General features: G+C 49.5%; 1 protein-coding gene across 3 annotated transcripts in view; it reads left to right on the forward strand.

Annotated features, from left to right (window-relative positions):
• Positions 1–25,839, forward strand: part of ZHX2 (zinc fingers and homeoboxes 2) — a 172,975-nt gene that overhangs the window by 65,828 nt on the left and 81,308 nt on the right. Inside the window, exon 1 of one of the 3 annotated variants that reach the window (XM_049700530.1) lies at positions 8,794–8,879. The exons of the other annotated variants lie outside the window; for them this stretch is intronic. The gene's annotated coding sequence lies outside the window, so the exon portion shown is untranslated. Of the gene's footprint in view, positions 1–8,793; positions 8,880–25,839 lie in introns of those variants that run through there. 3 annotated transcript variants of the gene reach the window in all.

The following is a 25,839-nucleotide window of genomic DNA, read 5'->3' on the forward strand; positions in this document are numbered from 1 at the left end:
CACAACCAGATGTACGTCTTGTCAGGGAGAGACATGGCCGCGGAGAACTGGTCATGGTTTCCTGGAAACTTCCTCAGTGTGGGGCAGGGGCACTCTGAGGATAGGTGCCAGCCAGGGCAGAGAGAGGAGACCGTGCTGGGGGGCTGGGCCAGGGCTGCACTCTCGGGACCGTGGCCGAGCTTTCTGGGGCCACTGGGGGCCAGAGGACAAGCTGAGGCACGTCTCCCCTTCCACAATGTGTCTGGAGTTTCCTGGACTTCTGACACAGGTCGGCACGCCCCTCGAGGTGTGGATGTGGGAAGCGCAGCTAGACTGGGAGATGGGACCCCTGCAACCTCATCCCACAAACTTGGATTCAAATCCAAGGACTTGCACAAGCCCAGCTTCTCCAGCCCTTGGTTCTCTCATCTACAAATGGATGGGATAAATTGGGAGCTCTCCAAGGTTCCGCCCAGCTGGACTATTCAGGCAGTTCCTTCATGTTCCTCCCTGTAGATGGGAGGAACTGAGGCCCAAGAGCAAGAGACCTGATCTGAGCCCACCCATTTGGAGGTGGGACTGGTGCTCTAGCTTTGGCCAGAGCTGCACTCCTCCCCGCCTTGCTCCAGTGTCCTGCCTTCTCTCCCCGATCTTCTCCTTCCTGGACGCCTCTTTCCCTCCTTCCCCTCTGCCTGTGCCCCTCACCTGCCAGACATGGAGATTCAGCCTTTCCTGGGGTGGGTGGGTCCCAAGTCAGAACCAAGATGAGAACTCCCAGGGCCATCAGCCATCTGTCTGTACTCACCGGGATAAGTGAGGACCTCCTCCAGCCAGCTTCTGTCTGAATGCTCCACATCCTTCGATCCAACTCAAATGACACCTCCACCAGGAAGCCTTCCAGATCACCCCAGCCAGAGCCATCACCTAAGCAAGCCTTCCCCATGCATCCCACTTTATAATCTTGCTGGTGCCATTTTTACTTACTTGTATTGTAATTATTTGTGCATACATCATAGCTCCTCTACACAATTCCAAACTCAAATTGCCTCCATTTTGCCCATGCCTATCACCAGCCTCCTCTGTGACATCTGTTGCGGTGTTTGTATTCTAAGTGTTGGGTAGATATTTGCGGAATAAATGGAGTTTTCTTTCTTCTATGTGAAAGGATTCTTTCCTTTCAGAATGAATGGTCAGATGTGTAAGAGCGTCTGTTCTAGAGCTGCACTGGGTGGAATCTTAGCTCCACCATCTACACACGGTGGGGACCTTGGACAAATTACTAACCCTTGTGCCTCAGTTTCCTCACTGATAAAATGAGGATAAGTCATAACCCGCTACCTCACAGGGTGGCTGTGAAGACTAAGTGAGTCATGTTTGTTGAGTGCTTGATGTCGTGCCCAGCATAAACTTGATTTAATAAGTGAAGTTGTCTGGCAATCTAATATGCAAATTTTTATTTGATTTTTTGAAAAAATATTACACCGCCTTACAGAATTCGAGCTTGGCTTTAGGTAGGTGCCAGATCCTTTCCAGTCCTTGCATTCACAGAACCTGCACTGGGTATTCACTGCCATCCGCAGAGCCTCCCCGGCTACTCTGGCTCGGATCAGGGGGCAGGGAAAGGAGAGAAGAGCCGTCTCTGGCGTAACTGCTCGCCAGCTCGGGGCTAACAGCCACATTAAGTGCTCTTACTCAATTCATGTGACTCGACAAATTTGGAATGTGTTAGCGAGAGAGAGTTTTTCCAGCTATGAGTCAGTACATTTATGCTCTCTCACACACACATTTAAAAATTTTAAGAAGAAAGAGACTTCAGCGAGAATCCTTTATGAGTGCAAAGTGGAAATCTCCGGAAACTGTATTTTGACCCTGAAGGCAAGTAATACTTAAGATATTTAATAAAGGGTTCGAAACAAGAGTCAAGGAGAGAAAACACAGCTAGCTGCCTTTTCCTTCTGTATTCTCAGCTGCTGCTTTGCACATAGGAGGACCCGATGTACGTGGGTTTATAAAGCACCTCCTGGATTCCCTGATTTATACTCAACATAGTGGGGAAAGAAATATGGGAAAGATATGTGCCAGATATTCGGGGCTGGGGTCAGGTACACGTCCCAAGTTCAAGAGGAAGTGTGGGGAAAAATGGAATGATTGTATTCAGACACGCTTGGCTTCAAACCTCAGCCTACTTTCATAATATTATCTAAGCCCCCTCTTCTCCCATTTTGTGGATGACAAAACTAAGGCTCAGAGAAGAGAAAATAATTTGTCTGTGGACACAAAGCTCTTAAGTGGTAGAAATCATCTTCTAAACTAGGTCTGTGACTCTCCCTAGGGTAAAGAAATTTGGGTTAAATTAATGTCCTCGGGGGCTGAGTTTCCCCACCAAGGAGGGGAGCAAAGACACCCATTCTCGGAGATCACATCCGCATATGCTAAGCAGGTACCACTTTCTCGCAGAGCAGTCCCTTTAACCACCTCCTGCCACTTGCCTTTGAGTCCCGCCCATTCGGGATTACAAAAAACCTGCTCCTGGTCCAGGCTGGTCCTCTCTGCTGTTGTTTACTTTAAAGAAAGAAACCACCACCCGCCCAGAGGACTTGTATTTCCAGCTCACTTACATCTCTTTTGCAAGGGTTCATTTTCATAGACTCCCAATCTCCAGGGAGCTGTGTCTTTCCCTCGGAAACATGAGCTGTAATCAAAGGTGTATTCATCCCCGCACATCTGCCAGCAGCCACGCCGGAGCCACGGTTCCCCGAGGCCTGACAGAAGGAGGCTCAGGCCAGGTGCCCGGGGAGAATTCTTCCCTACACAAATCAGATTGTCCCGTGGTTGCCCTTTGGAGAGATGGCAGAGTCCCAGGCGGTGCTTCTCAGATTGCTGGAGGACCTGATGGGGCCGGGGGTAAATAAGATTCCACCCTCCGTTCAACAAATACTACTGAGGGCCACCACGTGTGGAGAACTGTGGACACTGAGAATCCAACTCTTTTGGTGACTTCCCGTCACTCACAGGGATAAAGACCCAGCTTCTTAAAGGCCAGCAAGTCCCTGGAAGAGCTGGCGCTGGCCCTTTCTCTGCACTGCTTGGCTGTGGCCACCCCAGCCAGCTTCCACTGCTTGGTGACCAGTATGCCTCCTCCCCCTCGGCCCCATACACGCTCTCTCTGGCTTTCTCGATCCTTCCTTCCCCTCTTGGCCAGGTTTGCTGCTGCCTGCCTTTCAGGTCCAGCTCCCCGCCCCGCCCCGGCGCCCCCCCACCATCTGCCATATCCTCACGTGCCTCTCCTGGCGATCTCCCCACCATTGCATGTGCTTCAGGTAGCACCGTCACGCCACTGGAGTCTCTTATCCAACCCAACTGCAAGGGCAGGGCTCACCTTATGTCCCCAGCACTGGCCCGTAGTCAGTGCCCCACAGTTATCGGAGGAATGAAGAGACAGCAGTGAGCAAATCAGACACTGCCCTGCCTGGTGCTGGGTATATCTTCGTGGAGTGCTGATTGTACTTGACAGTTTTCAGGGGGAAATATTTGGGAGCAAATACAGATCAATTCTAGAGTAGAATTCAGTGTCCTGGTGAATGTTCAAGGTGTCGTTCTGCGCCCTCACACGTCGGGGAGGTTATGAACTCAGCTTCCTCCGTGCTCCTGGGGGCGTCTCAGTGGAAGACCAGGTTGGGGGTGATGGGAGAGGTGGCCCAGTTTGTCAGCAGCTCAAGTCACGGAGCCAAAGTTTAAGAGGCAGCGGGGCGGGGGTGGGAGCGGGAATGGAAAGACTACACTCAATCAGGCCTGAGCTCAAACCTCAGTGCTGGACATTTTACGCTTATGACACACGGCAATGTATTTAATCACTCTAAGGTTCTGGTCTGTTGTCTGTAAAAGGGGTATAAGGATACGTGCTCGTCAGACTTGCTGCGGGAAGGACAGACAAGCCATGTGGAGGGCCCAGCTCAGCGTCTGGCGCAGAGCGAGCACTCGGGGAGTGGTGGCCTTTGTACTCGTCACTCGCTGCTCGCTCTTATGAATTAAAGGCTGTTGTTGGTGTCCAAAGTGGAACATTTTCTGGAGCAAAGACAGGCAACTTAAGGCTGCGCTTCTGGCTGGCAGAATGATGGCTGCACAGAAGTGGCCTGTAGTTTTCCACCTTCTTTGAAGTTGACCTTCCTCTCTTGTATCCAGTCTGCACTGGCCCGGGCCTGAGTCAGTCACTCCCCAGCAGTGTCCTCCATGGGTTCCTCACCCTCTCCTCCATATGAGGCCATCACCTCGGGACATCATGACCTGTTTACTAGAATTTCTCACTCATCTGCTAAACGTTTGCCGAGTGAAAAAATGGACTGGAATAAACTATGTGAGAGGGGGTGACCCTGGGGAAGGGTGTTTTTCTTCTTCTACAGACCGTTAAATCACCGTTCCTCTTTTTCCCCCTGCAGTTGTCTTGCCATCTGGTAGGTTTAAACTAGGCCAAAAGGGAATAGGAGGGACCTGTAGGGAAAATCCTACAGGCAGATTTTTCCTCATTGGGATTTCGCGCCATGTGACCATTTTCTGGGGAAAGGAGTTCTGAGCCAGGAAGACTGGAAATGTGTGCCCATTAAGGGCTTGAAGGACAGTGAAAAGCCCTTTACTTCATTTATACTGCTCGCGATGAAAGCTGCCATTTCCACGTGCAGGAGCTGCGGTCGGCACCGCGGCATTGGATCCCCCATGCAACCCAAGGAGGCAGGTTCTGTTTAGAGCCCCACTTGCCTGCTAAGAAAACCAAGGTCCCTGGGAGAGAGGTGCTTGGCGTCAGGGCACAGCACAAGCGTGTCAAAGAACCAGGACCAGACTCAGACGTCCCGTCTCCAAGACCTATGCTCTTCCCCCCATGCTGGTTAGGAAGGATCCAGTGTCTAGTGGGTGGTGCTGCAGAGCTGAGTTCCGGGATAAACGGGGAAGATGTAACAGATTCATTGAGACTCCCCAGCTCTGAGAAGGATTCACGGTGTGGCCCCAGCCAAGCCCCACTCCACGCCTCTGTGCTCAAGAAGAAGCACCTAGTCAGCTGAGGATGATAATAAGGATTATCAATAATAATAGTAGCTTTCATGCCTGATTACATGATTCTCAGTGTTTTGTATGTGTTACCACCCTGGGTCCTACAGGGTAACTCGGGGTTAATTTGGGGAAGAGGGAGAACAGAGCATTGAAGAGAGAGGGTCTAAGATAGCATAGCCATCTGGCTGCAGGGGGCATAGTGGGTTCAAGAAGCTTAGGCATCCGTGAGCCCAGAACACAGTGGGGCAAACGGAGCGGGGAGCAACGAGCAGGGGGCAGACCTCACAGGCTCCAAGACCCTGCGATAAGGAGTGTGGCTTTTTTCCTGAGACAAATGGGGCGTTCATTACCTGCTCCCACCTGTCCCACCTCTATGTACATTGTCCTTCCTCACATTCAGTTTATTACGTATCTTTCTCCTTTTTTATACCGTGAGTTTCCTAAGGGTAGGGATTGGGTCTTATTTACGTATGTATGTATGTATGTATTTATTTATGGCTATCTGGTGCTTAGCACAGAATCAGGTATATGTGGATAGTCAATAAATGGTTGTTCATCAGATATTTAAAATATTCAACATTTAATAATAGTAACACATTCAATATTTAATAACTATATATTACATATTGGTTATATATAGATATTAGTACCTGTAATATAACTTCCATTATGCAGGCATTTCTGCTCTAAAATGATATATGCGTGCCTCTAAAACCCTGTACTCTGAAAAATTCAAAAATCACAGCGTTTTGGGGACAATTGGGCTGTAGCAGAGCATTCACGATTCCTGTGACTCTGTAATGAAGCACAATCCAAGTGGTGATACCAAGCAGAGTTCAAAGGGCATGATACATTTTGGATAAGGGGCTTCCCTGGTGGCGCAGTGGTTGAGAATCCGCCTGCCAATGCAGCGGACACGGGTTCGGTCCCTAGTCCGGGAAGATCCCACATGCCGTGGAGCAGCTAAGCCCGTGCACCACAATTACTGAGCCTGCGCTCTAGAGCCCGCACACCACAACTACTGAGCCCGCGTGCTGCAACTACTGAAGCCCACGCGCCTAGAGCCCATGCTCCGCAACAAGAGAAGCCACCGCAGTGAGAAGCCCTCACACTGCAACGAAGAGTAGCCCCCGCTCGCTGCAACTAGAGAAAGCCCGCGCGCAGCAACAAAGACCCAACGCAGCCAAAAATAAAATAAATAAAACAAATAAATTTATATAAAACAAATTTGGATGAAAACAAATATAGCAATAACTTTAGGACCTGAGTAACTTACAGGACAATATATTATTTTTAAAAGGGGGAAAACTTGATGGAAGGGGCTAGAGAAGGCTGGAGGCTGATGGGTTTAGAGACAGAAGGGGTCAGATCATCTTTATCAGGAGTTCCCCGTGGAAGAGCAGTTTCAGGCTCTGCCAGCGTGTAGCAGGGACAGATGGCTTCTCTAGCCCATGGCCTTTGCACAAAGACCAGGAAGAACCGAGCAACAGGAGTGGCTAAGACAGAGCACGTGACCACTGGAGCCCAGAGGAGGAGCTGGGAGGGCGGAGTCCCCCGTGGCTTGTTCTACTCAGCTGTGTGTACCTTGCATCCAGCCGCCCGCACTTGGTGGTACAAAATATGAATGTGCTGGGAACATTTGCCTGTGAACCAGTGTAAACTCCAGGTTTTATCGACCCCTCTATACCGTATATACACTAATCTTCCTCATGGAAGTAAGTGCAGCAGATCAGACATTACATAATGGAATACATGACTAACTGATAAACCAAGAATGCCCACTGGCCAGTTTACATCAAGTACGGTACCAGTCACACACCCTGTGTGAGGTGTAGACTGTTTTCCTCTCGGTTCATGAGTCTATTCAGTAAACCCATTCAGTGAGCAGAAGGTAAAGCAAGACATATGGAGTGGGTGACACTAAGCAAGGGCATCATAAACCTGTGATGTGATCGCTTTCCCCATCAGAAGCAGCTGAGCTCACACTTCTGGACATGGACTTAGAGGACCTCAACCCCAACCTGCCTGAAAGCTGTGTGACCTCAGGAAAATCACTTAACCTCTCTGTGCTTCAGTTTCCTCAACTGCAGAGTAGCACTAGTGACACTCCCCAAGTTCTTTGAAAGAGCAGATTAGCTGGTGCATGAAAAGTTCTTTCTAAACTATAAGGGGCTTTAGAGAGTATTGTCCTTCCTGCAAATCAGTGCTGGCACACTCGTCTTAGCTTGCCTCCTAGGGTACCTTCTCCTGCTGGATGGCTAGTTCTAAGGGCAGAGGGCAAATGCAGCTAAACTGGAATCAAACAAAATAAATTAATCACTGGGATTCAATGCAGAAGCTTGAATGAGCTTCGGGAAATTTTGCTGGCGTCCGACGGCCTCTGTGGAGCCCCTGCGTCCACAGTATCTGATGCCTCTCTCTGAGTGCTCACCGGGCAGCCTCCGTCTCCAGGCCTGAGGTCATCAGCCGACCCCTGGCCCACTGCTCTTCGCCAGGCCCCTCCCACCAAGCCAGGCCCCTCCCACCAAGCCAGGCCCGCCTGTCCCATCAGCCTCTTATCTTGCTTACCCAAAATCGTGCAGAGGAAAGGAATACCGATTCCGGAATCACATGAACACGGGTTTAATGAGCTCTACCACGCAGCAGCTCTAAAATCATAATAGCCAAGCTGTGGTTTCTTGAACCTATTTCTTCACCTTGGGAATGGGCTACAACTTCCTGACTTCCTTCCTTCCTTCTCTGATTAAGAGGATTAGAAATGCACACTTTGCAGACTTTAATGTGCCCAGGAATCACCTGAGGATCTTGTTGAAAAGCAGGTTCTGATTCTGTAGGGCTGAGTGGGGCTCGAGAACCGCCCCTTCCAGCAAGCTCCCAGGTGATGCGATTTCAGTTTTGACTAGATCCGGGGTATGAAGCGCCTGCCATGTAGTATGTACTCAGTGGATAGAAACTTGCCATGAAGACTTTTCCCCCCAAAGGGTGCTCCTTTGAGAACAGCGATAGATGAATAGAGAAACCTCTGCTCCCCTCAGAATTCTGAGGGCCACAAGAAAAAACAAGTTTGGCTTTAAAGGTGGGCAGGGCGTGGGGAGCGAGGAGAAGCGTGTTCCCAGCAGCCGCTCATCAGCAGGCTCTCCACGCTCACGTGTGCGTTGCAGGTGGGCCTCTGCCGGGCTGCAGAAACCCCTAGAGCTCAGGCCTCGACTTGCCATGCGGGGAACGTATCCGCCGAGCCGGGCGCACGCATGTTCCTCCGGTTCCAGCTCTCCTGACGAATTTTCAAAGCGCCCAGGGCTCGCCTGGCGGGAGTCTCCCAGGATGGAAATCCACGTCGGGGGCTTTTGTTTTCAGGACTGCGGTATCTTTCGGACTTGAGGCCTTGCGTACAGAGCTTTTCCCCTCCACCCTCACCAACGTGGAGCCGTGAACCCCCGCTGCTGCTAGGAACGGACACCAAAGACTCAAGGAAACTCGGAGTGGGATTCAAGAGACGCCTCCCCAGCCCCACCCAGCAGATTTGGCTTTTAGTTTCGCTCTTCTAAAAGGCCTGCTTCTCAAAAAGCTGCTGACTCACCCAGAGTAAGGGTCTCTTTTTTTTTTTTTTCCTTCTTCTCAGCATCGTCCCAAAGCCCTGAGATCCTTGAGGGCAGTTCAGCGAGCACCCTGGTCCTGACCATCTCCTGTTTCTTTCTCCTCCCCATCTCCATCCCAGGATCCTAGTGCCGAAATGAGAGTTGAACCCCCCTTTGCTTTGTTCTGCCTTTAATATTGAGTATCTCTTCTTTGTAGGTCTTGACGCACCGTCTGCTCTCAAAGTGTAAAAAGATTCCCAGGATGTAAGCAATATGGGACTGGTGAGTGACCCGTGTGTTTGGCGGCGGTCGGGGCCTCAGCTGGATTTCAGGAAGGGAAGGGAGATGAATGGAAGGGGCAGGGGCGGCTGAGCTTTTGCACCCCTGAAACGGTTTCCCTCCAGATGCAGCTGGAAACAGTGCACAGTGCAGAGAATCCAGGTGCGAATCCCTTGGAATCCACTGGGTCCCTGCCCGTCCCTCCCCAGAAGCAAAGGGAGAACGCGGGTGGCTCTGCCGACCTCTCTTTGCTCAGATGACAACAACTCAGGCTCCCCATCCGGAGGGTTCGTGCTGGGAATTGTTCTCTAACCCGGTAACCAGGGTTAGGGACATATGCTTGGACTAGAGAGGGAACTACCAGGCTCACACCAGTTTGTAAACCATAGCCCTGAGGAGACATGAGTGAAAGGAGGCGAGAACGCCACCTTTGCACCTTTGAACGGCTGTCACTGGCAAGAGGGCAGCTATCGACTCAGCCTAAGGAGAAATTCCTAACAAGAGGTTGGCAACGGTAAAATCGACGTCCGTTAGAGGTAGTGAGTTCCCTGTCGCTGGCAGAATTCAAGCATAGGTTGGAGAAGCATGGATGGGAAATGTTGAAGTGGGGAGGGGTTTTGACAGGGTAGTGTTTTCTTGTTTGTTTGTTTGTTTGTTTTTGCGGTACCCGGGCCTCTCACTGCTGTGGCCCCTCCCGTTGCGGAGCACAGGCTCCGGACGCGCAGGGTCAGCGGCCGTGGCTCACGGGCCCAGCCGCTCCGCGGCACGTGGGATCTTCCCAGACCGGGGCACGAACCCGTGTCCCCTGCATCGGCAGGCGGACTCCCAACCACTGCGCCACCAGGGAAGCCCCAGGGTAGTGTTTTACAGACTGTTCTGTGATGACTAAGAATCCCGGAGGGGCATGAGGATGCGGGAGAGAGTTTAGGGAGAGTGAATGAGGGGAACTTGTGAGTTCACACACACACTCTCGGCGCTGCCTGTTTTATGGGGCAGGGTGCTGCCTTCAAACAGTTTAGAAGCTACTGGATGAGACGGTCTATCCTCAGACCTGTTGTCCATTGGCCAGCTGTACCTGAGCTTATGCCAGACGTCCACACATCACACTTGTGACCCCAAACACCTGATCTATGTGAAGGGGTGGGCAACTCTCCAAGCACGGCAGGGGCTCTGACCAGAGGCTCGAGGGAGCTCTCCCCCATACTAGGACCACCAGAAGAGTTGCCAGCGAGTCGCGCTTTCAAGAGACTTGCCCGGGATCCCGACCACACAGACCAGAAGGGAAGGCACAGGGTTGGGGTGGGGGGATGCCGCGGCAGGACTCCCCGAACCCCCAGACTGTGGGAGGACGGTGAGCATGGCTTCCCCAAGGGCGCTGGGCTCCTTTGGTAGGACCACATTCTCCAGTGACCAAAACCTGGCCCAGTGAACGTGAGAGGAGTCATACCACAGATGCCGGTGGCGAAATTGCCCAGGAGAGACACCCATTGCAAGGGAGAGGGTCTGAAGGTCTGAATAATGAGCACGGGGGCTTCCTTTGTGCTTTGTAACTGGGTCTTCTTCCCCCGGGCCTGGGTCAACTGCAGCACAAAATGTGTATCGAGGGCAAGGCGCTGTGGGAGGCCAGAGATGGGGTTTTTCTTTAAGAAACTGAAGCCTGGACGAGAATCGAGTTTGACAGTCATTGTGCAGAGGCTGTACGTTCAGCTGAGTCCTGAGTGCTGTGCGGTGGGCGGACGGGTGGGAGAGGAAGGGGAGGGGGCTGAACAGGAGCTTCAGCTGTGACTCGATGCTTCCTTGGCAAGTGTTCAAGCATGAGCTGGGCTTTGAGGACGGAGGCTGTGTCCTTGATTCAAAGGACCTGGCATATAGTAGGTGCTCAAGAAGTGATTGTCGAATGACTAAAAGGGAAAGTGAAGAGGTGGCAGCTCGGGAGGCCACGTCTGTGGTTAAGAGCAGGGCCCCTGGAGTCAGACGGCAGGGTTCAAATCCTGCCTCTTCCGCTAGCTGTGGGGCCTCAGGCAAGTCCCCCACCTCTCTATGCCTCAGTCTCCCCATCTGCAAAATGGGCCTCATGATAGTACCTACTGCATAAGGGGGCTGTGAGGAGTCCATGAACTGATTCATGCAAAGCCGCTTGGTCCTGTGCCAGCACATCGTAAGTGCTCAATAAACATTAGCCCTTGTTCTCATTCTAGATGTGGGGCATGACCCCAGATTAAGGTTCAGTGTTGGGACGGGCAATAGCAACATAGGTGGGAGGACAGAGCACTGGACGGGGAGTCAGAAGCCCTGGCTTAGCTGCAGGGAGGGGATGAGGAAAGTGATCACTCCCCCTGAGCTCACTCTACAGCAGAGATGCTGCAAGAAGGCGGTCAAGGGCAGCTCCATTTTTCCTGCTCTCCCTCTGGTGGTCCCAGCACTGGTTCAAAGGCAGGGGCAGCTCAGCCCTTTATTACTAGCTGGGAGCCTCATGGTGAGTGGTTTGACTTCTCAGGACCTCTCTTTCTCCCAATAAATGAGAAAACAATGCGGGCGTCCTTCCCTCGCAGAAGTGAAAAGCACGGGTATGAGGGTCTGTTGGTACAGATGGAAAATCGTTTAAGCCTTGAGCTTGGGTAGCCCAGTCTGGAGTCTCACAGTCAATGTCGGTTCCCAGTCCCTTCTCCAGTGAGGCCTGGCTGTCTCAAGACAGATTCTCAAAACGATGCTTCACTTCGCAAAAGGCACCGTTCACCACCCAGGATTTGTAGCATATTTCACATAAAATGGCGTTTGCCTGAAGCATTTGTCAGGGTCACATTTCCTGCATTAGTGGTAGACCTGGGACCATGGAACAGGCTTACTCGGGGGCCTGCCTTTTGCCTCTCCTGCCCCGTCGCCCTGTGATCCTAGCTGGAATTTAATACGATGGTAGTTTAAGCCAAAACTGTTCATGGCGTAGGCACAGCCCCTATGCCTGTGGGGATCCTAAAAACTGTCACTCATATCAGTCTCCTTCTCCCTATGTACCCCCTAACATCTGCCAAGCGACCCCAACTTCGGTTCTACCTTTAGTGGGAAGGGGACAGGGATGAGGCAGGGAACAGCTTCCAAGGCAAAGCGGTCAGAGAGAAGAGGCCCCAATTCCTGGCTCCGTCAGCCATTTGGCATCTCTCAGCTTCTGTTCCACCTCTGTTCCCATGAGGCGACTGGGCTAGGTCAGGGCTGGCAAATAGATTTCATCTCCCGCTCATTCTGATCAATTGGTCATGGCTGCCAGGGGCACTGTGTGGAGAAGGATTCTGAGGTATACCCAGGAAAGAGTGTGCTGCAATGGATTAGTGATGTCTGCTGGGGAGCAATAACGAGGACGTAGCACATGTGCTACCTTTTGGCATCTAAGACAAAGCAATTTCCAAAGCCCCTGCCTGCTCTCACACTTCGTGCTTCTACCTAGCAGCCTTGTTTTACATCAGAGAGGCAAAGCACAGCAAAACCTCATTAATCTGGACCACTTTGGTACCAAGCCAAGTGAGTGAAAAGTCTTAATCTGAGGGTGTCTTCTGCGTGCAGGTGAGCTCTATTATCCTTCAGTACACGGAGTCAGCTCAGCCCAGCTAGCTGACAGGTGGGGAGGGGAGGCAGGGGCCTCAGTGGTCTGTGCTTGCATGTCTGACCGTATGGCTGAACGCACCTGACCTGTACTTCTAGGGCACTTGCTCTGTTTATGAGCTTAGGATGGATACCAACGAAACTCTCACAAAAGCAGGACGTTTTCTGAAGTAGCAAATCATTCCGTGGGCAGCTTTGCTTCTATTTCAAATTGCCAAGGGCTCTGAATTAGAGAGACTTCACCGCACTAGCTGGGAATAAGCTGTGTTTCCAGAATTATATGCAGAAGATGAGACAAAGTAGTTCAGAACTAGGTTTCCCCTGAGTTTCCCGATCTGTAAAATGGGGACATAATATACCTCACAGGGCTCTGCAGGAGAGCAAATGAGATAAAACGTGGAAGAGACCTAGCAGAAGATCTTGTTCACAAAATATGGTCAAAAGATGCTGTTTCTTCTCCCCTTCTGTCACTTCCCATCCATAATCACCCTGAAAGAAGGGCTTTCTTCTTATAATACGAGAAAAATGAAGCTACAGATTGTTTTAATAGTACCGTACTTTCAAATGGCTCCTGTTCGTTTCTCAGAGGCTCATTTTTCATTGTTGATGATGCTCCAATAGGAAAGGTCCACTTAAACCTTCAACTTGAGTTACTCTACTCTCGGTCTTCTGCAGGGAGTAGCTGCTGCCCCAAGGGTCCTAACATGCATGCGCACGAGTGTCTCGGTAGGGGGTGTCTCTGGAGGGGACTGAACCCCACAGTGACTAGACCACGTCTTCCCTTCAGCTCAGCAAGTGTCAACACCCGAATTCACTCCCACTGCAGGGAGAGTGTGGACAGCCAAGGTGGTTGAACGCCAAGTTGGCACCAGCTGAATTTGAGTGGGAGCGTGTCTAAAGGATGGGCTTTACCTGTTCAAAATGGGGAAGAAGTTTGAACTGGAACTCCTCTTTCAGCCTTAGTTTCTGAGACTCTTCAAGAGAAGGATTCGATTTATACTTAAATAAACATCAAGAGCAGTTAAATCGATGTGAAGGGGGGATTGGAACGCATGCGCAGTGGGAAGAGCAGAGCCTCTGGTCACAGAAGCTGAGGGCGGGGGGAGGGCCTGCAAGCCCAGGTGGCTCCTTGGGACTCCTGGGTTGTTGGCCCAGAGCTGGCTTCTCAGGGGGCACCAGGCAAGTGCACGCCCGTTATTCTGGCCACCTTGAGCATCTGTCCCCAGTCTTCTCCAGCCCCTGGCCTGGTGAGCTGGGTCAGATAACCTCATGCTTCTCTTCTGTCCTCTCTCCGAGGCCTAGAGCAGAACGGCTCCCCTGCCTAAGCAGCAGCTCCGCCAGAGAAGGCATGGCCAGTGGTCACCCTGCTGTCCCACTGGCAGGGAAAAGCGGAATGGGGCCCATCCTGCCCTCCCATCCTTCCCACTGAGGCGCCACATCCTGGTGCCAGGACCCTGTCCTGGTCCCTCGCTTCATCCTTGTCTGGCCTCAGACTCCTAGCTCCTGAAGATGGAGCTGAGGGGACCGTGGACCAGGGGGAAGCCTTGGGGTTAGAAGGCATAGGCGCGCCTGGGGAGCTGGCCTCTGGAGACCTGGGCAGGCAGGGGCGTCACATCACTCCAAACTCAGCAGGTGCCACAGTTCCCCAAGGCCCTTGTCTCTTCTCTGGGCTCCCACAGAGGGTACTGTCTACACCACCCAGCATGAGGCGGCACGACAGAGCACTTAAATCCATGCACTCTGGTGCCAGACTGGCTCCGTTAGAATCCCAGCCGTACCTTTGCTAGCCCTGTGATCTCGACCAAGTTATTTAACGTCTCTGTGCCTCAGTTTCCTCATCTTCAAAATGCGCCACTGGATAGGGTAGTTATGACGACTACTGAGCTTATGAAACATGCTTAGAGCAGCGCCTGGCACTGAGTAGAGGTGTTAGTAAAACAAAATCTGTAGGTAAAGCAATGCAGAAGTCAGTGTGTCACATGATCGCCCGATTGACACCAAGACAGTCAGTTTCCTACCCACAGAAATGAAGTCCCTCATTCGACCTGTGGGTTCAGGGAGGCTTTCAGCTAGACCCTGAGGGAAGGGAAGGATTTCTGCAGAAGGGGAGGAAGGGGCAGCCTGGGCAGAGGTGCCAAGGGAGAGGAAGACGTGCGGAGGGTGTCGGGAAGCCTGCTGTGGCTGGAGCAGAGAGAGCCAGGCTGGGGAGCATGTGGCAGTTGAGACGGGCAAGCTTGGCCGAGTCAAACCGCAGAGGTTCCCGAATGCCACGCTCAGGACTGGACTGTTTGCAGGAAGCAATAAGCAACTTTCAGAAGGTTTTTGGTTTTTGGTTTTTTTTTCATCTTTATTGGAGTACAATTGCTTTACAATAGTGTGTTAGTTTCTGCTTTATAACAAAGTGAATCAGCTATACATATACATGTGTTCCCATATCTCTTCCCTCTTGCGTCTCCCTCCCTCCCACCCTCCCTATCCCACCCCTCTAGGTGGTCACAAAGCACCCTGAGCTGATCTCCCTGTGCTATGCGGCTGCTTCCCACTAGCTATCTACCTTACGTTTGGTAGTGTCTATATGTCCGTGCCACTCTCTCAAACCAAGCGACGCAGACTTGGGTTTAGAAGCTTGACATGGTCACAGTGCAGCGGGTAGGCTGCAGATAAGAGAGATCAAAGACAAGGCAGCAGTAAGGGGGCAGCTGCAGAGAGATGACCCTGGAGACAGGGTGTGGCCTCCTAAACTGAGGCAGTCACAGCAGGGGTGAGAGTGGGGGTCGCTGAGGAGTACCGATTCAGAGAAAGCATTGACTGGACTTGAACATGAAAAGTGAGGAAAGAGGGGTCAAGAGCGAGCCCCAGTCTCCCGGCTTGGGAATCTAAGAGAGTGATCCCGTTAACCAGGTAGTGCACAGGTAGGGAAAAAGTAGCATATGTCGCAGAAGGTACTGGGGACGTGGCACTGGGCACACCGGTGGGACGCCCGGGGCTACAGAGCAGTGGTTGAACAAGTGGTCTCAGGAGTCCACATGGCTTGAATTGAAATCCTGGAGGGTCCTTTAACGTTCCTAAGTCTCAGTTTCTTCATCTGTATAATGGGGATTATGCAGCTATTAGCTGCCCGAGAGGGTCATTCCGGTCAGTATGTGTAAAGTGTTAAGCACTGTGCCTGGCACAGAGGGAGTGCTCAATAAATGTGACCCGGAATTACATTAGTATTAGTGCTGATAGTAATTCTAGGATTAGTGTTTGTATCATCGTCCTAGTGGGAATGTCCAGCACGGGCCTGGAACACAGAAGCCAGCTCAGGTCAGGATGGATTAATTCAGCAGAGTCATCCTTATATAGGTCAGTGATTATCTGTCAACCTGGCCAGTGTATGCTTGGGGGAGGAAAAGGCGAGCATGACCTGGGCTCTTTTCGAATTGTATCAACTTCCCCGACTGTGACATAACCCCACCTCACCTTTGCTGCCCTATGAAAATTCAAGGAGGGAGGGCAGGCGTCACCGTCACCCAAGGACGTGTGTCACATCCCTCAGGCCTACTGGGACAGAATAAGGATGGATGGACAGCGGATGAAGGAGATAGGGGAGGCCATGGGGGCATTGCGCTCTCTCGGGGACAGCTCAGAGCCAGAGGACAGAACCCTGGGACACCACCAACATGCAAGAGGCAAGACCAGGAGAAACAGCCTAACCAGGAAAGCAAGTCACAACCGTCCCCTGTGCCATAAATGTGGAAATCACTCAGCCCTAATGGACTAGACATGAAGACTCCGCCATAGGCCGTTGGTTCTCCCACAGATCCAGGTGCAAGTTCAAGCCACATTCCCGTTCAGTAGCCCATGAGGGGCTCTTCACTCCTTCTTCCGCCAGCAGCACTAGACTTGACATCTCTGAGCTAAGCAGGAGAAGTGAGAGATGGCAGCCCACTCTCCCCTACCGACATCCATCCAAAAATTTGCCCTAGGGGGCTTCCCTGGCGGTCCCGTGGTTAAGCCTCCGAGCTTCCACTGCAGGGGGCACCGGTTCGATCCCTGGTCGGGGAACTAAGACCCCGCATGCCTCGCAGTGGGGGCAGATAAATAAATAAATAAATCCAATGTTTTAAATTTTAAAACATAAAAATAAAAATTTGACCTAAGTGGCCACTCCTAAAGCCCACTCCACGTTACTCCAGAGCCCAAAGTGTATGGGCCAAGGAAAGGACAACACCTGAAACTAGTAGGGAACTGTATCTAAGTGGATACTGGATTATATTAGTCAGACTTTTAGGTACAAAATAAAGATCTAATTCATATTGACGTAAGTGTAAAACAAAAAAGCAGCTCGTGTAATTGAAAAGTCTGAGCTGGTCTGGCTTTGAGCCCAGCTGGATCTAAACAGTGCTGGTGGGTGTGGTTTTTCTCCATCTCCTGCCTCAACTTTCTCCTACGCAGGCTTTACCAAGGCATGTGTCCCCCACTGACCCAGCCCCTTCTCTCTGCAGCCCCCTCAGAAAGAGGGTGTTGCTCCTGTTGTCATCCTAAAAAGTGCCCTGGAATTGAGAGGGTCAGGCCTCATGTCCATCCCTAAGCTAAGGGTTGCTGGCTGAGGAGTGTGCAGAGAAGGCCTCCTCCTCCAGACTGTGTGGGATGCCACGCTCGCTTCCGGTGGCTCTCCCAACCCTGGGAAGTCCTCTCGTGTGTAGGACAAACAGTATATTAATTTCCTATTCCTGTTGCTGCTGTAACACATGCCTTAGTGGCTGGAACCACACACATTTATCATCTTACAGTTCTGGAGGTCAGAAATCTGCAGTGCACCTCACTGAGCTAAAATCAAGATGCCAACAAGTTGCGTTACTATCTGGAGGCTCAAAGGGAAAATCTGTTTCATTGACTTTCCAGCTTCCAGAAGCTTTCCGAATTCCTTAGCTCATGGGCCCTTCTACCTGCAAGGCCAGCAATGGCCAGTTGAGTTCTTCTCGGGCCGTATCACTCTGATGGCGGCTCTTCTGCCTCTCCCTTCCATCTCTAACTTAGCTCTTGTGATTACATCATGCCTACCCAGATAATCCAGGATTATCTATTTTAAGGTCATCTGATTTGCAGTCTTAATTCCATCTGCTACCATAAGTCCTCTTTGCCATTTAAGATGACATATTCACAGGTTCTGCGGTTCAGGGTAAGGGCATCTTTGGGGGCCATTATTCTGCCTGCCACAGTGATTGTTATAATCATCAATTCTAACCTTGATCCAACACTGACCGTGTGCAAAGCCATTTGCTAAGTCCTTTACATGCCTTTAATTCATTTCATCCCCATAACCACCCAGAGGGAGGTATAGCAGATCTCTCCATCTTACCGTTGAGGAAACTGAGGCACCGAAAAGTTAATCACTTCCAAGGTCATAGATGCAGTAACAGTAGAGTTGAGGCTGGACTGCAGACCTGCTAGACCCCAAAGTCTGGCTCTTAACCAGGAGGTCAGCTGATGGAGGATGTCGGGAGTCTCAGAATAACAGAAAATAGAGATTCTTTCCTACAATAGTCAAGGAAGATGGGGTGGTGGGGAGGTTGTCTGGTGCCAGACCCCCTGGGTTTATGTCCCAGCTCTGTCCCTTACTAGTGATGTGACCTTGGCCAGGTCACCCACTTCCGTCTGCCCCGCTTTCCTGGACAATGAAATGAGCATTACAAGGCTGTAGTGAATCACTGTGGCTGGTTTTATTTTGATTTTTAAAGTCAGACAAATTCTTGGACCCCAATTTTTCTTTTCTATGTAGCTTCAACCTACTTTTAGTGGGGGAAAAAAGAAATACCCATGTCTACATCTCCCTTTACTTTGCTTTCGTTTTTTCCTCTATTTCCTCATAAGGCAGCATGGCAGGGACCAGCCAACCAGGCCTATCTCTGAGTAGCCTGGGAGCTAAGAATGGCTTTATAATTTTAAAGGATTGTTTAAAAAAACCAACAACAACGACAGTATGTGACAGAGACTGCATGTGACCCACCAGGCCTAAAATATTTACTATCTGTCCCTTTCCAGGAAAAGTTTGCTGACCGCAGAAAGTACATGGGTAGTAAGAGTAAAGCAGACCTGGGTCTGGGTCCTGCACTGGCTGGTCAGGGCCCCATTAGACCTTTAGACCCTGAAAGCATGGTGAGGCCTTCCCTCGGAGGGGAGGGGCGTTTTCATAACCCCCCTCTGCAGCAGCAGTGCCCATAGCAATAGCAGAGGAGGTGCTCAGGGTTTATTGGGCATTTACTCTGGGCCAGCGCTGGGTTAAGAGCCTCATCTCCTTGAATCCCCGCACCAACCCTCTGAGGGACGCACACTATGAACGCCTGTGATGTCTGGGGCAACAGAAGCTGCTTGGGGGAGCAGGTCGCCGCGTCGCAGTGACACAGGGAAAGGAGACAGAGTGGGGACTTGAACCCAGGCGGTCCGGGTCTACACTCTTCCGCGCTGCTTCCCTGTCGTTGCCATCAGCTCTCCTTTCAGGCAAAGCCCTCCTCCATTTACTCTCCTCACCTCTTTCTCCCAGCTCTCTGGCAAAATTCCTTTCCACTGCAAAAGAGAAACTGAAAAATGGAAGAGCTGTGAGAGACAGCTCAGACTCGAACGTCTAAAGTTTTGTTTACAGCATCCATCCATCCTCCATCATCCATCCATCTGTCCGTCACCCACCCATCTATCCATCAAGCAAACACAGCACAGCCCCAGGAACTCACAAGCACCCACGTCTTTGACAGTGACAACTGGGGTAAACCCCAAGCCTTTGGGTCTTCCAAATTCACTGTCATGGGGAGGTGCCCAGAGAAGCTCATTAAATAGCACCGAGCATTTGATTAACATGCTGCAATTCGGGCAGCACCAGACTATTTCAGCACCCCTCCCCCACCCGGTTACCATGACGACACTATTTTAACAAACAGCTCCTTAATATTTAATGAAAATTACACTCCTGACAGGCAATCAGAAGAGCAACCACACTACAAAGCACTTAGAGGACATTTTTGCACAAAGCCATCAGTTCCCCCTGATCCCCATGTGCCATCCGTTGCCAGAAAATGCGAGCGAGCGTTCTGCGGGCTGGGAGCCAGTGTGATGCCAGGCCTCCGTTACCCGCAGCAATTGAGGGTTGTCGCTTCCTTTTATTTATTTATGTATGTATTTATTTATTTATTTTTATTTATCTTATTTATTTATTTTTGGCTGCGTTGGGTCTTCGTTGCTGCACACGGGCTTTCTCTAGTTCTGGCGAGCAGTGGCTACTCTTCCTTGCGGTGCGTGGGCTTCACATTGCAGTGGCTTCTTTTGTTGCGGAGCACGGGCTCTAGGTGCATAGGCTTCAGTAGTTGTGGCAGGAGGGCTCAGTAGTTGTGGCCCATGGGCTTAGTAGCTCCGCGGCATGTGGGATCTTCCCGGACCAGGGCTTGAACCCGTGTCCCCTGCATTGGCAGGCGGATCCTTAACCACTGAGCCACCAGGGAAGTCCCAAGGGTTGTCACTTCTTTCATGCAGAATGTTAACAACGGCTCCGCGTGGTCAGGGTAGCCTGATAGCGTTATTAAATGCTCCTTTGTGCACAGATCTACTAATTTCACTGCCGCACGCCTGAGGCTGCTGCAAGCCTTGTTTGCTTCCTGAGTCTTGAATCGAGCTGGGCTGTGGGACAGTGTGTGAAGAGCCCAGAACGTGTGTGCGCTGGGGTGAGAAAGAGCTCGTTTCCTCGTCAAGGCGCCATCTGGTCCCACCCGATCGATTCAGTAACAGGCAGGTGCAGGGATCGATCGGAGGACCCAGTCCTCTGCCCTCAAAAGGGTCAATGCTGAGAGAGGAAAGACGAGAACATTCTGTAGCAACCTCTACCACTATGATGGGCCAGCTATATGCTGAGCACAAGGGAGGCACAAATTAATTACCCATTGCAGATCCCCATGGGGAAAGATGGATAAATAACTATAATAAACTGGGGAGAGTGCTATCATGGTGATCTTTTAGCTGTGTGCCCTTGGGTAAATTACTTAACCTCTGTGTGCCTCAGTTTTCTCATCCATAAATTGGAGATAACAACACTACCTATATGAAAACCTAACTGTTGTTGTGAGGTTTTAAGAAAAATGAAATAAACGTATAAAAAGCACTAAAATCGTTCTTAAAATATGCAAAACAGTGGGCACATGGTAAGTATTAAAAAGCTGCTCGCTGGGATTTCAGGTTCCCATGGTACCATGCATACAATTGTCTATGAAGGGCTTACTATCCCTCAGGCACTAGGCAGTGATGGAGGTACACTATCTCATTTAATCTTCACAGGCAGCCCTGTGAGACAGAGACTCTCATTATTAGTGTCCTCACCTTGCAGATGAGGAGATGGGCCCAGAGGGGTTGGGGAACTAGTTGTGAGGCTAGTAAGAGGGGATTTGAATCCAGTTTGTCTGCATCTGCCACCACCACGAGAAGCACACAGGTGGTGCTGGGACCACAGGTGCCTCCCTGGAGGGCTCTGGGGACAGCTGACTGGGGCAAGTGGCCATGGATGCCCTGAAGGTTCATGGGTCTTCATGGCCAGAGAATGGGAACATTTGGAGGAAAACCACAGCATGGTTGACTATTTAAAAGGCACATTCTTCGCATTGAGTAGGAGCTCATCTTAAATATGACCTGTTGAATTTAAAAATACATTTAATTTTTATTTAAAATAAATGGATTGGCAAGACAGTATGGTACTGGCACAAAAACAGAAACGTAGATCAATGGAACAAGATAGAAAGCCCAGACATAAACCCACGTACCTATGGTCAACTAACCTATGACAAAGGAGGCGAGGATATGCAATGGAGAAAAGACAGTCTCTTCAATAAGTGGTGCTGGGAAAACTGGACAGCTACATGTAAAAGAATGAAATTAGAACACTCCCTAACACCATACACAAAAGTAAACTCAAAATGGATTAGAGACCTAAATGTAAGACCAGACACTATAAAACTCTCAGAGGAAAACATAGGAAGAGCACTCTTTGACATAAATCACAGCAAGATCTTTTTTGACCCACCTCCTAGAGTAATGGAAATAAAAACAAAAATAAACAAATGGGACCTAATGAAACTTCAAAGCTTTTGCACAGCAAAGGAAACTATAAACCAGATGAAAAGGCAGCCCTCAGAATGGGAGAAAATATTTGCAAATGAATCAATGGACAAAGAATTAATCTCCAAAATATATAAACAGCTCATGCAGCTCAACATTAAAAAAACAAACAACCCAATCCAAAAATGGGCAGAAGACCTAAATAGACATTTCTCCAAGGAAGACATACAGATGGCCAAGGAGCACATGAAAAGCTGCTCAACATCACTAATTATTAGAGAAATGCAAATCAAAACTACAGTGAGGTATCACCTCACACTGGTTAGAATGGGCATCATCAGAAAATCTACAAACAATAAATGCTGGAGAGGGTGTGGAGAAAAGGGAACCCTCTTGCACTGTTGGTGGGAATGTAAACTGATACAGCCACTATGGAGAACAGTATGGAGGTTCCCGCTACTGGGCATATGCCCTAAGAAAACCATAATTCAAAAAGAGTCATGTACCACAATGTTCATTGCAGCTCTGTTTACAATAGCCAGGACATGGAAGCAACCTACATGCCCATCGACAGACAAATGGATAAAGAAGTTGTGGTACATATATACAATGGAATATTACTCAGCCATAAAAAGGAACGAAATTGGGTCATTTGCAGAGACGTGGATGGATCTAGAGATTGTCATATAGAGTGAAGTAAGTCAGAAAGAGAAAAACAAATATCATATGTTAACGCATATATGTGGAACCTAGAAAACTGGTACAGATGAACTGGTTTGCTGGGCAGAAATAGAGACACAGATGTAGAGAACAAACATATGGACACCAAGGGGGGAAAGCGGCAGGGGATGGTGGCGGTGGTGTGATGAATTGGGCGATTGGGATTGACATGTGTACACTGATGTGTATAAAGTTGATGACTAATAAGGACCTGCTGTATAAAAAAAAAAATTAAATTAAAATTTTTTTTAAAAATAAAATAAATGGATTGGAAAAGAAAGCATGAGACATAAGAGGGAGAGCACAGCTTTTAGAGTTCTCCATTTCCTCGTATCAGGATTTAATTGGAGTAATGTCTGTATCAAGTGTGTATGTATATGGAAAATGAAAACATTTTGTGCTAGTACCTCTAAAAGCAAAGAAAGAAAAATGATAGTTTAGGTTGCATAGCAAATTATAATCAAAGCCATAGTGTACTACATTTTTTAATATATATATGTTTAATATATATATATGTATATATTGCAACAATAGCACTTCATAACAAAGAACCACCAAGCTCACTGGTGAACAACAGGAAGTATTTATTTAGCTCACAATCTGCAGGGTTCAGCCTGTCTGTGTTGGGTTCGCTCATGAACCTGAGGTCAGGCAAGGATCAGTTAAGAGGCTCTGCTGGTCTTGATTGGGCTTACCATTACCTTTGGGGTTGGCAGGATGCTGGCTGCCCTAAGATGACTTCAGCTGGGATGACAAGGGTGACTTGACAAAACTCCACACGCTGTCACTCTCCAGGTCTTGCCCAGGCATGTTCTCATGGTAGACGGGCGACAGTATAGGCAGAAAGGTGCCAGTGCTTTTCCAAGCCATGGCTTGCATCCCATCTGCTAACAAACATCCAGTGAGCCAAAGCGAGTCATAGCCAGAGTGGCCGTGGGAAGGCCCTACGAGTTTCTATGTCAAAGAGCATGGATACTAGGCGGGATACAGAATCAGGACCGTTATCACAATCAATCCCACATTTCCCAGAATCCACCTGATGGAACCATCAAGCCATCTAGGAGGAGGAGTCCTCAGCGACAGATCGGAATAGTCATATAATTTCTTCTGGCACAGAAGCCACAAGATGAACTTGACCTCAGAGTGGGTCCTCAATGCATGGCATTGAAGTCAGCATCTGTGTCTTCAACATCACACCTGCTCCCTGACTCAAGGTGTCTGCAGAGACGTGCAGAACATGGCTGAGGAATGGAGACTGGTTTTGGATGCCTTCTGGTCCTAAGCTGCCTTCCCACACAGCCCTGAGAACTCAGGGTTAGCCATGTGCTTCCCTGCAGAACTTTGTACCCAAGGTTTGCCCTAATGGCAGTCTGCCTAGAAATGTAGGTCAAATGAAAGAAAGGTCTTGTCTAAGGATTTTTTCTTAATTCCACATTTTTTTCATAGTAGCCCAATACCTTGAATTTATTTTGCACTTGATACTTCCCATAACACTAATGACTAGCATGATTCCCATTTCACGGGTGAGGACACTGAGGTCCAGAGAGCCTAAGTGTGGCAAAGCCAGGTGTACAGCCAACCCTCTCTCTGTCTCCACCCCCACCAATCTGCAACTCAGCCCTGGGGACTGTGTTCAAATCCTGATTCTGCCTCTTGCAGATATGTGGCCTTGGACATGTCACTTACCGCCTCCAGGACTCTGGAGAGAATTTTACCTCCCTGATAGGGTTTTTATGAGAAGTACATGAGTTTAAAATTAACTAAGATTCTTTTTTTTTAATATCTTTATTGGAGTATAATTGCTTTACAATGGGGTGTTAGTTTCTGCTTTATAACAAAGTGAATCAGCTATACATATACATATACCCCATTAACTAAGATTCTTGAGTGCTGCCCTACAATCAGAAATTTTCCTCATGCTCTCATTTAACCCTGAAAACCACACTGAGAAGTAGTACTGTTATTATCCCATCTTTCCAGATGGGATGCGGAGGCTCAGTGACACCGAGTGACCTGCCAAAAGTCGCCCCACGATGGAGCTGAGACTTGGAGGTAGGCTCTGTGTCTCAGGGGCCTGGGCACCTCTGCTTCCCATGAAAAAGTTCAGCAAGGATGCTGTTATTGTCCCTCTGGAACCTTGAGATTGAGCAGTGCACAGGGGAAAACGTACTACAGTCGAATCAAAGGGAAAACCCTGCCACCACCCTAAAAAGTGTCTAAAACAGGTGCTGCCCCAAGCATCTGGTCCATTCAAACAATAGAAACGTTATCGTAGAGAACCCCTGAGTTCACGCCCCAAGAAACAACAGAAAAAAAAAAAACCCTACCCCATCTAAAGCTTGAGTTCACTGAACCCAGTGATTCAGAAGGCTGTGGCATCATCTAACTCACGGCTGATAAACACCAAATACCTTGCGTGACCAAATTCCTCTGATTCAGATGCAATATCACTGCCAGTTAATTTGCGGGTGGCACTTGAGGTCGCTAAAAGGATCCACGCTGGGCACTCAGGCCCCTCCACCCTTATCCTAACGCCTCTCGTATCTACAATATAAAGCTTTCTAAGCACCTTGGCAGCAGAGCCTTTTAACTCCTGGAGGGAGGTTAGAGCAGGGATGAGTGTCTGTGTTCTACAGATAAGAAAACTAAGGCTGGAGCCCTTAAATTTTGGCAAAAGAGGTCAAGGTTGACACTGACTAATACTGTTTCTCTGTGCTCAGTCAGAATCTTGGGTACAGATTTCCGTTCCACCATTTACTGTCTGTGTGACCGTAGGGAAGTTACTTTCCTTCTCTGTGCCTCCGTTTTCTCCTCTGTAAAATGGGGATAATAGTGTTTACCTCTTAGAGTTGTTCTGAGAATTAAATAGTTAATCCACGTCACGTGCTTAGAACAAGGGTACCTGGAATAAATGGGAAGCCTACGATAACTATTACGTATCGCCATTACTACGTGCATGTTGATTAATCACAACTGGAAATGAAGTTGAGTTTGGTGAATGTAGTTTGGAGACAAAATCCTTAGGGGGCGTGGGAGTGGAGTCACAAAAGGCATCTTGTGTGATGAACACATCTGGGAATCCGTGGGGATAGGTGACTTGCCCAAGGTCATCCCGCTAGTGAGAGGCCACGTGGACAGTAGAAGCCAGTTTCCCTGACCCCAAGATCAGGACCCTTTCTGCTTTTCCACAGTTCCTGAGAAGGGGCTTCTGTCCCATCCCCAAGTCACCCCTTCTACCACTCCATAACTTACCATTAGAAAAGTCCCTGTATTCATACATCTAATGGAAACCTCGCCAGCTCCTTAAACTTTCCAGCCAGCAAATTGAATGGCTCTGGGAACCCAGGTTTGCGTTAACCATGCAAAAAGGAGATAGTTTATATCTAAGAACACTTAATTAAGCACTAGGTTTAATTAAATCAGTCACCCTCCCTGCTCCCATATCCCCCTCAAACCAGAATGCTGTTGAAAGTGAAGTCCCTAACTGGAAGTTCTGATTTTAGCAGTTTCTAATCAGACTCAAAATCGCTACCTTGTTGTCTTAATCTGCCCATGAGATATCAGCCTTCCCTGT

This window comes from Orcinus orca, chromosome 17, assembly GCF_937001465.1.
Source record: "Orcinus orca chromosome 17, mOrcOrc1.1, whole genome shotgun sequence".
Taxonomy (NCBI): Eukaryota; Metazoa; Chordata; class Mammalia; order Artiodactyla; family Delphinidae; genus Orcinus; species Orcinus orca.